The sequence below is a fragment of the Panthera onca genome, chromosome A1, assembly GCF_046562875.1.
Source record: "Panthera onca isolate mPanOnc1 chromosome A1, mPanOnc1 haplotype 2, whole genome shotgun sequence".
Lineage (NCBI taxonomy): Eukaryota > Metazoa > Chordata > Mammalia > Carnivora > Felidae > Panthera > Panthera onca.
The window spans coordinates 185,645,974-185,663,345 of NC_138339.1; the positions used below are offsets into that span (position 1 = coordinate 185,645,974).

At 34.4% G+C, this 17,372-nt stretch overlaps 1 pseudogene; it reads right to left on the reverse strand.

The window, feature by feature from the left end:
• Positions 1-10,031: 10,031 nt before the first annotated feature.
• On the reverse strand, positions 10,032-17,169 carry LOC132680548 (E3 ubiquitin-protein ligase RNF167 pseudogene; annotated as a pseudogene).
• Positions 17,170-17,372: the final 203 nt, after the last annotated feature.

The window sequence follows — 17,372 nt, forward strand, 5'->3', positions numbered from 1 at the left end:
ATTTTCAAATAACCTGAAAAGCATAAGATTTTTAAGATGAACAATAAATTTTCTAACACATATTAATTACTATACACATTAATACAGTCCTCACTGTATTTTTAGCTGCTATATAACTTAGGTGATGGAGATATTTCTGTACCATATTAAGGATCATACTTTCTAAGTAAGTGCTGCAATTCATTAGAAAATCATTTTCACCAATTTCTGGGGCGCCTGGGTGGCTCAGTCGGTTAAACGTCCGACTTCAGCTCAGGTCAGGATCTCGAGGTCCCTGAGTTCGAGCCCGGCGTCGGGCTCTGGGCTGATGGCTCGGAGCCTAGAGCCTGCTTCAGATTCTGTGTCTCCCTCTCTCTCTGCCCCTCCCCATTCTTGCTCTGTCTCTCTCTGTCTCAAAAATAAATAAACGTTAAAAAAAATTAAAAAAAAAAAAAGAAAATCATTTTCACCAATTTCATTAAAAGCATTTTAGATTTTATTTCTAAAATATGCATAATTTATGTAAAAGCAACAGTGATTATCCTTTTGTTTTTATTATTTGGCAATCATAGCAATTTTTATCTTTTTTCTTTTCTTTTCCTTTTCCACTCCCAGTCTATTCCTCATCATTTATCATGCCAATTCATAATAAATGAATCAACAAGGAACACCCTCCATCTATTTGCAGGCATATATGTGCATATATTTATTTGCATGCTCAGATTATTTTTACTGTAATGTAATTATTACACATGCATTTCCTTCCTCACTCAACAATAACTTCTGCGAATTCTCCTAATACATTTCAAATATTATTTTTGATTGGATAATGTTTATCAATCAGTATGTAAAATAATTTCATACATTTTTCCATTGATAGGTATTTACTTTGCTTGGAACTTGTTGCTACTATATATAATGTGGCAATAATCATACTTACATAGATTATTTTTTGTGTTCCTGTGATATAAGAAATAAATTTCCAGGAATGGGTGTTGGATTAGAGGGTATCTAAATTTATCCTAAAAATATTGCTGTTTTTATTTTATGATTCAGATGTACACATACTTAGATTTATACATAAACTGTTTTTATTAGCTTACAAATAAAAAATTCATTATTTATTTGCCATAGCTTGGAGATCAGAGTTGTTTTTGAAATACACCAGTTAATTCCATGATAACTTCAGTGTTAAATTAACACAACCACTTTCTAAACTGTATGTTTTTAATTTCCCTTAAAATTCCATATAATTTCTGTAAAAGACTTGCATATCACCTATTCCAAATCAGCATTCTACTAGATCTTCAAAGAAAAAAAATTTCAATGACTCATTTTCAATAGTAATTATTCCAAATGCTAAAATGGTTTAATTCAGTGAAACCCACATCTATCTTGCCATAATTAAATACAGCTGCCTTGGCTCACTTCAATAAGGATTCATTTTTTAAACTATAATGACCCTTCTTATACAGAATACAAGTTATTAGGTCACCTGCCAGCAGTCTTCTCTCGAGCTACCTAATTATCATTCCTTTAAGCTTTATTCATACCTTATATTTCCAAGATTTGGATCATTAATTTTTCTCCCGAATGCATACATTGCATATTTTTCTACATCCTTTTTGGCCTTCAGACTTTCTGCAAAAGTTAGAATCTAGCCAAGTATTTGATAAATTATTTTTATGTTTCCGAATTTTCTAGTTCAAGTACTCAAAATTTCTCCATTAGCCTGGAGAAAATTAATCATTTTTAATAAGCATGTACCTTATTTCTGTGAATTATTGCTATACTCAATGGAATAAGTAGAAAACGTTTCTTCCAATAAACCAGTGCTATTAGGTCTGGAAATGTCTATGTAATTAAAGGAGGACACATTAAAAAGGTGTATCTTCACCTCTCAGCATTGTGGTGCCTCAGAGATAGCTCATGACTCTGTCCTTCTTCCATATACTCTCCTTAGATCTCCATATGTTTAATTGTTGTGGTTACCATGGTTATGTTCATGAGTTCTTTACAGTTATCATTGGATGGTATACAAATATGTATTCACTTCACTCATTTGACTCCACAAAAAACCTGGATGGAAAGAATTACCTATTACTGTAGAATACTTAAACACAGTAATCACTGGTAAATCTTCGATCGTGTGTCCAGTTATCCAAGTCTAATACATTGCAGTTAACAAAATTGTTGATATTCACTCAACAACTCTTTACCATGAGAACTACTTCTGACCTTCTAAATAAGTTTTTGTTTATCTATTTTATGGTCTAGATCTTACTTGATTCTTATTTTCTGCCTTTGCATGCCAACTGTTAATATTCCTTCTCTACTAATTCATACATGTATTATCTATTACTGAAAAAATTGAAATAATGCATTATTCTCTGAGATTAGTTTTACCCCTTTAAAATTCATCCACCTTTCACATTTCAGACAGATTTTGTAGCATTCAGAACATGACTTTTTCTTAGCCTCTATCATAAAAAGTTACAGTATTTTTTTATTGATGTTCTTTCTTTAAGGTACTTAAAACTGAAATCTTGTTTAATTTTCTTCTTAACCCCAACAGTTGCAATATTAACTTAAATAGAATAAATCCTCAAAAAATGTTCATCAAAATGAAATATTTTAAAATAGTTACTGAAACTTCTTCCCATATGGCAGGGGTACAATTTGAGCCTATCCAAGTAAGCTCCTACCATAGACTTCCATAACAATGTCAGCTCATATAAATCTTGGACAATTACAAAATTAAAAGTACTTGAAGTTACTAGAGAGTGAACAAAATCAGACAGATTCTAGAGTGGAGTCAATACTTGGAAGAAGAGTGAAGCATGAGGTGAGTGATCACATTTTTTGGATTTATACTGAGAGAAGGCTACAGTTGGAGGAATAAATGATGGTTAAAACTTTGATGCAGAACTCCACAGAGTTCCCAGCCTGAAAAACCAGAGGCAGACATTGGTGTAACCCAAGCTGTGGGAAGTTCGTAGGGAATATTCTCAGATGTCACTTCTGCTCCATTCTTTCCTCTGCTTCTGGAAAGCCAGTTACAAGTAAAGTACAGCTTCTAACTAAATGCCTTACCCTCTTTTCTGGGTTTTCCCACATTTTTTCCCTTTTCCTTTTCAGTTTGTGTGCTTTTCAGTGTCCTCCAATTTTTTCATTTTCGAGTGAGTTTTTCAGTTGTGTCCAACCTACTGTTAAATTCATTCTTTTACTTGCAACTTTAATTTTATATATATGTGTGTATGTGTATATACACATATCTCACTCCAAGAAGTCTCATAATATTCTCTTATAGATCTTCTTTTTCCCTGACAAAATTTTATATATCACCCTCTATTTTTCACAAATATATTAGTCACATTATACACCCTCTGTTTTCACAAATATATTAATCACATTATAATTTAAAAAATTTTTTAACATTTATTTATTTTTGAGAGACAGAGACAGAGCATGAGCAGGGGAGGGACAGAGAGAGAGGGAGACAGAATCTGAAGCAGGCTCCAGGCTCCCAGCCATCAGCACAGAGCCTGGATGTGGGCTCGAACTCACAAACCGCAAGATCTTGACCTGAGCCTAGGTCAGACGCTTAACCGACTGAACCATCCAGGTGCCCCTCACATTATAATTTTTAATCCATTTTGATAACTCAGGAATCTAGGCTTTTATGAATCAATTTCAAGTGTTACTGTTTTTCAATTGGTCTAGTTTATTGGTCTGCTCATTTTTTGAGAAATTATCTGAAATAGTGTATGAAAGTTGTAGAGTCTACAAACTCTAGAGTCTCCTCCAACAGGTCATATTTAATTATCAGAAAGAGAATGAAATTAGATTCAGTACACAATCCAAACAATAGTTTTCAGAGCTTTTTGGGTCTCTTTCTTGTGTGTTCTTAACTGTGTAAATTAGCCAATTAGAGACTTAATTGAAAGAAGGAAATGTTAATCTATACTCTTCCTTCTTCATAGTTCTGAAAGTCCAATTTTTATCTCCTTACAACCAAAATTTCTGATGGTTTCACTGAACTATTCAGCATTTTAACAGCAGCTGCTTTCTGTTTGTATAGCCTAGGCATCTGGAAACACATTAACAATTAAAGTGTTGCAAAATGTCAAACCCATTTCTCACTGGGAATTTAGCCCTTCAAGTCTGACTGCCTTGGCTGGCCTGAAATCCAATTCTCTTCTCTCCTGCCCTATTGCCTACTGAAATCTCATAGATTCCTTCGGTTTCTGCTGGGATATGTAGTCTTTCTCCCCAGGCTGCATATTAGCAAAAGTCTTGATGGAAAAGCAGAGGAAAGTGCCAGATTCACCATAATGATGTTTTCATCTCCCTTGGATCCTGGTATCTCCAATCCCAGCTAACTATTTATCCACTCATATGGTGATGGACACTTAGGTTGTTTCCATACTTTGGTTATTATGTATAATGCTTTAGAGAGTTCAGATATCTCTTCCATACTGTGTTTTCATTTCCTTTGGATATGTAATTAGAGTGGATTGCTGTATCATATGACAGTTCTATTTTTAATTCTTTGAAGAGCCTCCATAGAGTTTTCCATACTGGCTACACTTACATTCCACCAACAGTTCCCGTTTCTCCACAGCCTCACCAACACTTGTTATTTCTTGTCTTTTTGATACTAGTCATTCTGACTGGTGTCAGGTAATATCCTATTGTGTTTTTCATTTTTATTTCCCTGATGATTAGTGATCTTGAACATTTTTTCATGTGTCTATTAGCCATCTACATGTCTTCTTTGGAAAAGTGTCTATTCAAGTCTTCTGCCCATTTTTAAATAATTTATGTTGTTTGAGTTCTTCATACATTTTGGACATTAACCCCTTATTGTATATATTATTTGTAAATATCTTCTTCCATTAAGTAAGTTGCTTTAACTTTTATTGATAGTTTCCTTCAGTGTGCAAAAGCTTTTTAGTTTGATATAGTCCCAATTGTTTATTTTTGCTTTTGTTTCTCTTGCCTGATGAGTCAGATCCAGGAAATTATTGCAAAGGCCAATGTCTAAGAATTTAGTACCTAAGTTTTCTGTTGGAGTTTGAAAATTTCAGGTCTTACACTTAGGTTTTAAATCTGTTTTGAGTTTATTTTTGCGTATAGCAAAAGAAAGTGGTCCAGTTTCATTGTTTTGCATGAGGCTTTCCAGTTTTCCCAGACAATTTTTTGAAGACACTTTACTTCTTCGTTGCATATTTTTCCCTTTTGGGGGCGGGTAGATTAATTGACCATGTAAGCATGGGCTTATTTCTGGGCTCCCTATTTTGTTCCATTGATCTCTGTGTCTATTTTATGCAAGTACTATACTGTGATTATTAAAACTTTGTAGTATAGTTTGAAATCTGGGATTATTAAAGCTTAGCTTTGTTCTTCTTTGTCAAGATTGCTTTGGTATGCTCTTTCTATTTCTTGAAGTATAAACGGATTAAAAATGAATAGGCTATGAGAAAACAAGATAATCATGATTTTATTAAATCAAAATTCTGTCCATTTAATTTTATACAAACAGAGTAAAATCAAATTATCTCATGCTTCCGTGCACATGTTTTTCTATTAATATTTATATTTTGCTATGTTTTGTTTTTTGTAAATCCTACAGGGAGAGAATGTAGAGGGAGAGAACAGAAGATAGAGAACAAAATATTCTTTTTCTATTTACCAAAGACATTTAAGAGTTATATATATATGTATTATTTCATGTAAATGTTTGTAACACAATGTGTTAGTTACTATTAACGCTCCCTTTTTATAAAGAAGAAAATGAAGACAGAAAGGTTAAATGTCAGTTCTCCAACATGACACAGAAGTGGCAAAAATTAAACTTTAATCCACTTCATGACCCTCTACATTTTTAAAAAAATTTATTTATTTAGAGAGAGAGAGTGCAATCAAAGGAGGGGCAGAGAGAGAGAATCTCAACCATGTTCTGCAATGTCAGCACAGAGCCTGATGCAGGGCTTGAACCCACAAATCGTGAAATTGTGACCTGAGACGAAATTAAGAGTCAGATGCTTAACTGACTGAACCACCCAGGCACCCCAAACCTCTACATTTTTATATCATTAGCTGTAATGTCATAATAATGCACAAACCTATAACTGCATGCACATACATACAGAGGGTTGTGAAACAAGAAAGATATGCACTTAAGATATAACATATGCATAAAACCATTCTTGTTCAGTAAAAAATGTGAATTTTATCAAGGCACTATAAAAATTCTGCAATCACAGATATATTTTTTTATTGAAAATCTTTGCACCATGAAAGGTGAGAAAAATGCCTTCATGGATTTAGCAATACTGAAAAATCTGTAATCATGCTTTTCAAATATTTTTCTGTTAATTTGAATATCTCTTTTAAAAAAATTCGAATGCACATGCATGCTTTCTCTCAAAATAAATAAATATTTTTTTAAAAAATTATTCCTTACTCCTGAAAGATATTACATATTTAAACATATTTTTAAAATCCATAAATATTCTAATTATCTTTTACAGGAACAAAAATAAATTACTTACATACATACTTACTACATAGTTTGGATATTTTGGGAAATAACAATTTTTAAATTTTCTAACATGAAACTTTACTGAAAATTTTAGAAATATCAATGTTTGTCTGTGTCCATACTGTTCTGAATTACCTATTATATGACAATGAGAGGAAAATATTTATAAAAGGATAATTCCATATTTCATCTTTAACATTGTCAGGAAATCAGCTGACCTGGGAGAGAGAGGTGAACTGCCAAGTTCAGAGTAGCCAATTAAAGAAAGAGTTAAAAAATAAAGAGTTAAGTCTTTAGTCAATTATTGAGATGGTATAACCAAGAGTCTAAAATCAGAAAAAGCACTGACCTTTCTTGTTCTATTTTGGGCCAGCATGGGTGTGGGGATGGGGAGGGTTATCTCACTATTGAGAAAGATCCAGTAAAAGGTTCTGGCAGGTTTTGGACCCAGCAGTGGGGGAAAGAGTGAGAAGGGAGAGCTAGGAATGGAAAAGTATTGGGTAGTTAGAGTGGGGAGAAGTGTCTTCAAGGTTTCCCCCCCACGTCTCTCCCCTCCACCTCCTGGCACACACACATAAGGAGGCTTTAGCAGAGACAGCTGAAGACCTGGGCCCAACACTCGGATAAAGAGATCTAGGAATGAAGGCGCCAGAGCTAGGAGTGCAGATACGCAGAAAGCATGGTGGCCAGAGAATACAGTACACTGGCTGTGTGTGGAGCCAGGTGTGGGGTGGGCAGCTTTCCTGGAAGGACTGTCAGGTTAAGGACTGTCCTTTATAACTGCATGTGGTCAGACCTGAAAAACAGGCCTTAAACAGGCAGTTTTTCACCAGGAGCCAGACTCCTCAAATATATACTGACACATTGTATTTTTTTATTCACTGCATTTTTTATTCAGTGCCAAATATTTTAGTTATTTCAAGTCATAGAGATATAGTCCATACAGTCTGAAGTTGAACTGAATTTGTATTTCATTGTTGCTGTCATTATTTTCAGTGTACCGCAGACTCTGGGTCTATTAACAATGGGCTAATTCTATTTTATGCTTGTTGTGGGGCCTAACACCCCAGAGGATTTTTCTGTTTTTCTATTCCACAGTCAGCACTCTGTAGGTCCTGTATACATGCATTGCAGCGTATTCCTCAGAAGTAAAGTGTTATTTATTGCTTTGTGGCTTGGTGCAAGACTTAAAGAAGAAGCAGGAGGTTCTCTGATATACTGGCGTTGCCTTAGTCTCCAGCATGGTCTATGTTCCTGGGACCCGCGGGTAGAGTTTTCTCAGTACACCTACGCCTTCCTTCCCCTTTCCTCCCATGGCAGTAAGTCTCTGCCTTGTAGCTCTGGGTGGTCTTGAGCAGGAGGATGTTGCTAACTCTCTCATCGTAGTAGCAGATCTCCACTTTGTATCAGTACAAGCTTCTAGACCTAGTGTATCTTCTGTCTCTCCTCTAGAAGTATATGGCTTTTACTGCTTCTCCTTCCCAGGTGGTATTATAACTATATCTGGAATTAATAGCGGAGGAGTTCCCCCACCCCTCCCCCTGCCTCCATAAAAGACTGCTGTTTTTTGTTTCTGGGTACTTTACCAAATGCTATCAATGTAGTCCTTAATTTGGTTTTAAGTTAATTTTTGTATATAGTACTTTCTTCTTTGTTTTCATTATCTCTATGCCATTAGTTTTACAAAGACTATGGTACATGAGTATGATGATACTAGACCTTCTTTTTCTATAACCCTGTTTTGGGGCATTTGGTAATATGTCCTTGATGATTTCCCCATCAGAGCAAATGGACAGACATGCACACTATTCCACTGTGGCGCTTCACTGTAGTTCATAGCACAATGTACTATAAATCATTTAACTATTCTCATATTGACAGAGATATAGTTTTCCATTTTTTATGCTATTATAATATTGAAGGAAGCATTTTTGCACATACATCTTTGTACATGTGAGGCAATTTTACTACAGAATACATACTATCATAAGATATGTGGGTACAATATGATGAATGATTTCACTTAAAGGATTACAACAGAATCTTTTTATAGTGAATGTATAATTATTTTCAAGTATTTCCTTTCATAAGCTATATGGCATCTAAGGAAATCTACATTTATTCAAAAGAAGTTAACTTAGGTTGCTAATTTAAAAATGCTTAGATTTTTCATAGCTCTATAAGTTTACTGAAAGTGACATAAAAAATGAAAGAAATCACTCATCAGTAACTTCAATACAATTCCAAATAGAAGTGCTTTGCATGATTTTATAGTCCAGAATTAATAATAATTTAATATTAAAAAGTGAAATTCTTCTATATGCATTTTAAATTTAAAATTATATTAAAGTTTATAAATATAAGCAACTCAACATGACCTTTTTTATTTCAAAGATTGGATAATGTTTTATCATTTTCAGCAATGATTGTCTTTTGCTTATTTATCTTGTGCTTTCCCATGCATAATAAATAAATGCATTTGGGCTAGAGGAGTCAATGTTAGTTAGTAAACCATTCTGTATTAGGGTTCTCCAGACAAATAGAGCCAATAGAATATATAGAAAGAACATATGTAGATATATATAAGAGGAAATTTACTGTAGAAGTTGGCTCACACAGTAATGGAAGCCCAGAAGTACCACAATTTTCTGTCTGCAAGCTAGAGAATCAGGAAAGACAGTGTATTTCTGTCCAGAGACCAAAGACCAGAGAATAAAGGGGCATATGTGTTGTGGTCTGAGTCTAACCACCCAAGGAGTCTGATCACCTGAAAAACAGGAGCCCTGATATTCAAGGACAGGAGAAAATGGATGTCTCAATTCAACAAGAGAGAACAAATTTACCCTTCCTCCACCTTTTTATTCTATTTAGGTCCTCAACAGATCAGATAATGCCCATCTACATTGGTGAAGTTAAACTTCTTTATCCAGTCTGTTGATTCAATGTTAATCTCTTCCAGAGGCATCCTCACAGACACATCTAGAAATAATGTTGCACCTGCTATTTGGGTAACTCTTATCAAAACCAAGTTGACATATAAAATTAACCATTACACATTCTTTGTTATGAATGCCCAGAATAGAATTATCAAGAATAAGAATAAGAATGTAATTATCCATCCATAATTAAACTACATGACACTTAGACAATAAGTATAATTTTGGATCTCAGGAAAATTGGTAAAACTTGGCATAGCCTTGGCAAAATTGGTAAACCTTGACATTCTGACAGGTGTGAGATGATATTTCATACAGACTTCATTTTAAAAACAATTTTAGACTTACAGAAAAAATTGAGAAAATAGTTCCCACATACCTCATACCCAATTTGCCCTATAATTAATATCTTACATTAGTATACATTTGTTAAAATTCATGAACAAATGTTGATATACTGCTATTAAATAAACCCCATAAATGCTTAGATTTCCTTAGTTTTTACCTAATGTCCTTTTTCTGTTCTAGAATCTCATCCAGGATACCAAATTACATCTACATTTGTTTTCTTAAGCTCCTCTTGGATGTGATATTTTCACAGACCTAGCTTGTTTGTGAGTCATTGACAGTTTTAAAGGGATACTGCTCAGGTACTTTGTAGAATTTACAATTCTAGAATTTGCTTGATATTTTTCCCATGATAAGATTGGGTTTATAGATCACTAAGAGGAAGATCACAGATGGAAAGTGCCATTTTCATTGTATCTTTCAAGTGTACATATTAGCAACATAATGACAGTTGATTTGGCAATGAATCACCGGGCTGAGGTAGTATTTACCAGGTTTCTTTACTGCAAAGGTCTCGTCCTCCTTACCCACTTCTATATTGTACACTTTTGAAGTAAGTCACTTGCGCAGTCCACACGTGTGGAACAGATAATTATGCTCCCTGTCTTTGAGAGGGCAGGATCTGCATAAACTATTTGAAATTATTCTGCATGGGGGCTTTGTGTTTGCCTTCCCTCGTTTTAACTTACTGAATTAGCTATTTATATCTGTATGGACTTCATGTTTGTTTTATACTCTGGGTTCTAATTCAATAGTATTATTTTTGATGTTCACAAAAACGATTTTATTAACCTAGTAAAATGAAGACCCAGTCCTTTTGCAACCCCAACCCTATCAAAAGAATGGGGTCAGGAAGGGAGAAACCTGATACAGAAATGTCCCTTGTCCCTCAACGTAGAAGGCTGGAGGGAGGAAAATGTGCAGTGCAAACAGTTCACTAGAGGTAAGAGAAGGGAAATGTTAGGCTGGAGTGGTAGCTGAAAAGGAAGAGCAAGAAGGAGAGTGTGGGGCCTTGCTGAAGACCCTGGAAAGACAAGGGGTAGGGGGATGGGAGCCAAAGGAGATGGAAAAAGTAGGTCTCATGGATAGGAATCTGTTTCACTTGATCTTTGGTCAGTCAATTTAGCTGGGGCAGCACATGGTGCTAGATACAACAAACTACCATCACTGTTCCCAAGGCTAAAACCAGCAACCCCACAGTCCCTGTGAGAGGAATGAGGTAATAGGCCAAGGGAGAGCTATTTTCTGGAACCAGAAGCATCTTAAACACCTTTTGGTGGACCAAGAGTACACACCCATCCCGTAGCTCCTCTCTCCAATAATCACAAATGAATACACATATGCTGTGGGATTGCATCTTCTGAAGTCCATTGGAATTCACTTTGTATACCACAGGTACACCATACCCAGCCTTCTGAGCATGTAGGACTTGGAAGCCAAAGTTGTAGTTAAATCTTCAAAACAGTGGAATAAAGACTAACTAGTTGCCTGGGGCTGGAGATATTGGGGCAATGGGGCTGCAAACATTGGCTTGGTGAACCTCCACAAGGAACCCTTGAAGTCATTCTTGACTCAAAGTAGCCCCTAAGAGCTTTCTCTTGATTCTTTACCATGGAAACTTTGTAGAATGTTGGGAGATAAAACCCATAAAATTGTGGAGGCTTTCTAAGACTGTGGCCTCAGGAATTTTCTCTTTCACACTAGTCTATATACTGCCTCCAACAATTTGCCAAAGTTATATTTAAGTGTCCTATCAGATCCAGTAGCTTCTGCTTTCATATGATGACTTTGGCTGTGATTCTCTGTGTCAGCCTCTCTCTTTCTCTCTCTCTCTCTCTCTCTTGATTTTCAGGTAGTGGTTTTCCCTCTGACTTCAGTTGTTTGATGAGTCTGTAAAAAGTCTTTGATTTTGACAGTATTCTTATTCTTGTTGTAAGGATAAGAGAGATGATTTACAAGATCTTTCATGTCAGAGTTGATACAGTAGTATCCCAAAGTCACTTTTCTCATTTCAGTTTGAGGCTCTAGTGTTTGTTCACAACTGTATATATATCATCAGTCTTCCTCGCAAACTTATAATAATACTCTGTTCCAGAATAAAATAGAACAATGCATATAAAATAGTATTATCTTCTGAATCTATATTTTCCATAATGTTACAGTGATCTTATAAAACCAGAGACAATCAGCTACTAGACATGCACATAGCGAGAAATACAGTGACATCAAACTGAAGTCAGTTCTTGATACAAAAAAACAAAACAAAACAAAACAAAAAACCCTTAACATAGTAATGTGCTACAGTAAAATGAAAAAAGACCAACCTCAAAAAAAAAAACTGGGTGCATTTCTTTGATATATTTTGAAATATATATATCTGATAAAGAAATATAAGATGAATTTAGAATTTCTGTCATTTTGTCAAATTCTCAAGATAACAAAATATGATGACAAATAATAAAGTAGTTAAAACGAACAGTGCCAATCTACATTTTCTATTTCAAGTAGTTTCATCTTTTTAATTTGATGGCTTATCATTGATTTAAAATTTTAAAAAACAAATTAAAATGCAAACATAACAATGTTTCTATTAAATTCAGTACATATTTATGTTATCTTTTTATCATGTTTCCAACATTATTTGTCAAGCAAACAATTAAGCACATGATGTTTTCCTTTCCCTATACTCATAATTTAACACTTAATTGAAGAATGATCACAGTGAATTTTAAAGCAAAAAAAATCTCTGAATTGTCACAGGATTAATATATATAGTTGAATGTATATAGGAATACTAGGGGACAATAAGCTCAAAAGCTACCAGGATTTAATAAGCAGTATGTGAAAAATAGAAAATGGTGGAAAATTAGGTAAAATAAAGCATTCTTAAACCATCCAAAAAATGGCATCTGCAACTCAGCTTTAGGTAATTGCTAGCATAATTGCTTTTAAAGTGATGCCAAAAAATCTAGATTTTTGGTTTTAAATGCTGGATCAATATTTTAACACCATATGAGCAAAATCAATTATATCTACTGGCTGAATTTGGATCCAAGCAAAAATTGTTTAACTCCAGAGCACAAAGCGCTAGCAATTCATGATAAATAATAAGTTCTTAAGTTAAAAAAATATACATGTACATGAATGAAATATATAACTTTTTAAAAGACATGTTTTGGGGTCAGAAATAATTTGCAAGCCAAGAATCTGAAAAAGCTGTCACTCCCAACCATGGTAGACATTAAGGATGTTCTCTGATACCTCCTTTTCTTTGTGAGTATATTCTCCCAGACCTTTATACAGAAAAGGAGCCATACGAGTAGCTCCTGTCAGTGAAACACCACTGGCAAATAGATATGTATATCATATGTAGTCTGAAAGCACGGAAGTTACAAAGTAAATCACCAGTCTCTGCCCCCTCTCATGCATAATTTAGAGGTAATATTCAGGTAATGGAGGAACAAGACTGAAATAGTGTGGTTTGAGGCCCTGGAGATTTGCCAAAATCTGTAGAAGACTTAGGATGAGCAAGAAATTAACATATGTCTGTAAAGCCACTGATATTTTAAACTTATGTATTATTACAGCATAAACTACCCCTGTCTGAAAAATACAGCAACAAAGAAAATAATGATATTTGAAAGACAACTACCTAAATTCACCCACTCAACATTCTCTAACACACTAGTATTAAGAATGAAAGTGTAGATATTCATTAATACAGATTTTTCAGGTATCAAAAAGATGAAAGAATTTTATGAAAACAAATTTGGATGACACACAAGTCTGAAGCAAGAAATGAAGACAAATTTTGAAAATAATTTTTTAAAAGTCTTAAGTCTAAAAGACTTAACTGGTGAAGTATTTTTGAAATTGAAGGTGTCACTGATATTTTTTTTCAAAACTGATTGCCCATCACTCACGAACTCTTCCAGATAATAGAAATAGGACAAATATTTCTTAATTCTTATCATAAGCCATAATTAACTCAGAACAAAACTCAACAGGGCATTATAAGGAAGACAGATTTAAGACCAACATTTTTTTGGCATGTAGATGCAAAAATTCTTATGAGGAATTATTAAATCAAATCCACTGATATATTACAGAGGATAATGCATTATAACCCAGTAAAATTTAATCTAGAAAGGCAAAAAGTATTTAATATTTGAAAATCACTCAAATAAAATACTTCAATTGATTAATGGAGAAGGTGTAAACTAGGTATGATCGTGCATACATGCAGCATTGATAGATACAGAAAGAAATTACAACAGTAAACGCATTCACTTTAGATAAGTTTATATTAAAACACAGCAGACTTGAAATAAAAGGGAACTTTCTTAAAAAGATAAAGAATTCTATAAGAAAATGTATCAGATCCAGTAGTGAAACACTTAACTTACGGTCCCTTCCTCAAGTCAGGAATAAGATTTGAATGTCACATGCCGGCACTCTTCTTCAACATTCCAGTGTAGCTGAGTCCATGTAATAGAGCATGTATAAATAAACACAAAACATGAGACTTGGGAAGAAAGAAATAAACTTGCTTATTTACATAGGACAGTATTGTGTGCCTTCACTGTTCAAAAGAATATACATATAACACAATATAAATTAATAAAGGAATATAGCAGTCACTCCATAAAATATTAATACACAAAAATTAATTTTGTGTTTTTATGCTGTGCAAAGAAATGAAAATTAAATTTTTTTTTAATTTTTTTTTAACGTTTATTTATTTTTGGGACAGAGAGAGACAGAGCATGAACTGGGGAGGGGCAGAGAGAGAGGGAGACACAGAATCGGAAGCAGGCTCCAGGCTCCGAGCCATCAGCCCAGAGCCTGACGCGGGGCTCAAACTCACGGACCGTGAGATCGTGACCTGAGCTGAAGTAGGACGCTTAACCGACTGAGCCACCCAGGTGCCCCCAAATGAAAATTAAATTTAAATTACCACTCACACCAGAAAGAAAAACATCAAATTTATTGTAATAAATCTAATTAAAAATAATGAAAGTCTTCTTCAACTGAAAATTATAAAATATTATTGAGAAAAATAAAACAAGAGCTAAATAAATGGAGCAATATTCTAGAATCATGAATTGGCAAGCTCAATACTCTTAAAGTTGTCAATTTTCCCAAATAACTCTCAATATATCAGACTTTTTAAACGTACATTAAGAAATTAAAAGCTGATTCTAAAATTCATATATAAATGCAAAGTTTGGACTAAGAACAGATAAAGTAATCTTAAAGGGAAAACAGCCTGGCTAAAGAAGTAATAATACAAAATATTAAGGCCTGTTATAAGTTGAGATAATTAAGACAGAAAGGCTATGGTGAGAGAACAGAAAAAATGAATAGTGGCACAGAATAGAAAGCCCAGACTTGCACATAAAGGGTCAATTGTTTATGACAAAGAGAACACCTCACACAGTGGGGAAAGGATAGCCTTCAATAAATGATGCTGTCTCACCTGGAAAAAATATTTTATGACGCTTATATAGCTAGATGAATGGTTAATATAATCGTAAATGTTAAAACAAAAGCTTATTAAAAAATCATAGGTGAACAAAGATTGAAGAAGACATACAGTGCCTATGTGCGGAGGAAGGGGGGATGGGTGCGTTTGTGTGTGTGTTTATGTGTAACACTATGTTAAAATTATGAACTTCTAGTCATCAAAAAACAACATTAAGAGAATAAATAGACAACTATCAGAATGGAACATGTATATAAAATATAATCACGTGTAATAAAGTACTTGATTCAGAAATATTCACAAAATTTTTATGAAAATTAGTTGAAAAAGGCAAAAAATAGCAATAGAAATATAATTTAAAACTTGACCAATTATATCACATAAGGGAATATATAAATAGCCAATAAACTACTCAACACCATTAGTCATCAAGGGTATGCAAGTAAAAAGCAACAATATAACATCACACACCCACCAAAATGGCTAAAATGACAAAAATAAAAAATGCCAAGGTTTGAGCAACAGTTATTCTCATACACCACTATTTGTAGAGAATTTAAATTAGTAAAATCATTTTTGAATTTTGTCAAGCAGAGTGCATGTTCTAAGACACAATGATTTTACTACTTAGTGTATACTCAAAAAGAATGTATAAATATGTTCATCAAAAGCCATGCACTAGAATGATCATGTCAGTACTACTCATAACAGCCTCCAGCTGAAAACAATCTAAATGTACAACAGATGGATGGATGGATATCATCACTATAAAATTCCAGCAAATGAAGTCAAAAACACATGAGAATATGCTAGTCAATTCTTTTTATCTGAATGCACAAATATAATTAACCTTTTTGAAGTCAGGATATTGGAAACTTTTAGGATATAAGTACTAACTGGAAGGAAGCAGCACAAGGACAGTTTCTGGGTTCTGAAGAAGTTTTGTTGCTTAATTTGGGTACTTTGGGTACTAGTTATACAGTGTTTGGAGGTGGTCATCTATAGGCCTCTTTTATTTGTATACATCTTGCAGAGTATTTGAAGATTACAAGGCCTTGATCTCCCCTCACTCAAGACCATTTTTTTAGGATTGTTTATGCAACTGGCATTTCTGAGAGGTCATATTATGCCTGTCTCCACACAAAGAATACTTTTGCTCAATACTTGCCAGAAAAAACAACAGCAGTTAAGCTCGTAGCACTGTTGTGATGCAACACACTGCTCAAGCAGACTATATCTCTGGCTTTCCAGGTTAATGTGAAACTATGCTGGTACTCAGACTGTTACTTTTTCAGGAGTAATGAAGTTATTTGTCTCTGACCCAGAGGGCTTGGATCTTCTGTCAGCATCCATGTGACCACAGCAGGCTGTCTTAACTTGTGAGTAGGGTAAAGTCAATCCCCCACAGTTTTGGTGGAGAGGATGGGACACTTAATAGAGACATGGATTTCTGGGAAAATGTCAATTAAGGATTTGAGGAAATCCTTGAGAACCAGTGATAGATAATCTTGACAAAATGATATGATTATTTGGCCAAGACATAGTTCTCCAATTTGGTGCCTGTTTTAAGGAGGAAAAAATACCAGGGGATAGGCTCAAAAGCAGCTCTCCTATAGCATGAGCACTAACTGGTCTACCAACCATATTGAAAAAACTAGCAATGAGACCCTTTCGGAGCTGAAGGAAGGCTCTACAACCTGCAACTATATTTACAGAGATACACATTTACAAGCTACATGACCAGTACATTGACTAGTTCACCTGCAACATGCAAATATAAGGCATATAATGCTCAGTAAGAAGGAATGACAAGCAGGTAGTCTGCCTTTCTGGTCAGCCTCTCTTGTAGTTTCTCATGCCAACCTTAGATCCATGCTGCAATGAGAGTAAAACCTCTCAAAGTTGTCAACATGAGTCCTGACTGCTATCAGGGAGCTTTGGCTGGTTCAGAAGATTTTACTGAGAAAAGCAAACTACTATAGAAAACAAAATATTAAGCATTGACTAGTATTAGCCTCTTACTGTCTCATTTTTTTTTTTCTAATGCTGATGAGAATGACCTCTGTGTGTGAATTTT